Source organism: Cebus imitator, unplaced genomic scaffold, assembly GCF_001604975.1.
Source record: "Cebus imitator isolate Cc_AM_T3 unplaced genomic scaffold, Cebus_imitator-1.0 Scaffold170, whole genome shotgun sequence".
Classification (NCBI taxonomy): domain Eukaryota; kingdom Metazoa; phylum Chordata; class Mammalia; order Primates; family Cebidae; genus Cebus; species Cebus imitator.
The window spans coordinates 410,903-412,143 of record NW_016107485.1 but is presented as its reverse complement, the minus strand read 5'-3'; positions in this window follow the sequence as shown (position 1 = coordinate 412,143).

Sequence of the window (1,241 nt, the reverse complement as noted above, 5' to 3'; positions counted from 1 at the left end):
GGGGCCAATATTCAACATCCTTAAAGAAAAGAACTTTCAACCCAGAATTTCATATCCAGCCAAACTAAGCTTCATAAGTGAAGGAAAAATAAAATCCTTTGCGAACAAGCAAGTACTCAGAGATTTCGTCACCACCAGGCCTGCTTTACAAGAGCTCCTGAAAGAGGCACTAAACATAGAAAGGAATACAAGTAGCAGCCACTCCAAAAATATACCAAATGGTAAAGAGCATCAAGACAATGAAGAAACTGCACCAACTAATGGGCAAAACAGCCAGCTAGCATCAAAATGACAGGATCAAATTCACACATAAAAATATTAACCTTAAATGTAAATGGGCTAAATGCCCCAATCAAAAGACATAGACTGGCAAATTGGATAAAAAGCCAAAACCCATGGGTGTGCTGTATCCAGGAAACCCATCTCACATTCAAGGATACAAAAAGGCTCAAAATAAAGGGATGGAGGAAGATTTACCAAGCAAATGGAGAGCAAAAAAAAGCAAGAGTTGTAATTCTCATCTCTGATAAAATAGACTTTAAACCAACAAAGATCAAAAGAGACAAGGACATTACATAATGGTAAAAGGATCAATGCAACAAGAAGCACTAACGATCCTAAATATATACACACCCAATACAGGAGCACCCAGGTACATAAGGCAAGTTCTTAACGACTTACAAAGAGACTTAGACTCCCAAACAATAATAGTGGGAGACTTTAACACCCCATCGTCAATATTAGACAGATCAATGAGACAGAAAATTAACAAGGATATCCAGGACTTGAACTCAGACCTGGACCAAGCAAATCTAATAGACATTTACAGAACTCTCCACCCCAAATCCACAGAATATACATTCTTCTCAGCACTACATTGCACCCTACTCTAAAATTGACCACATAATTGGAAGTAAATCACTCCTCAGCAAATGCAAAAGAATGGAAATCATAACAAACAGTCTCTCAGACCAAGTCAAATCAGGTTAGAATTCAGAATTCAGAAACTAACTCAGAAGCACACAGCTTCATGGAAACTGAACAACTGGCTCTTGAATGTTGACTGGATAAACAATGAAATGAAGGCAGAAATAAAGATGTTCTTCAAAACCAACGAGAACGAGGCCGGGCGCGGTGGCTCAAGCCTGTAATCCCAGCACTTTGGGAGGCCAAGGTGGGTGGATCACAAGGTCAAGAGATCAAGACCATCTTGGTCAACATGGTGAAACCCCGTCTCTACT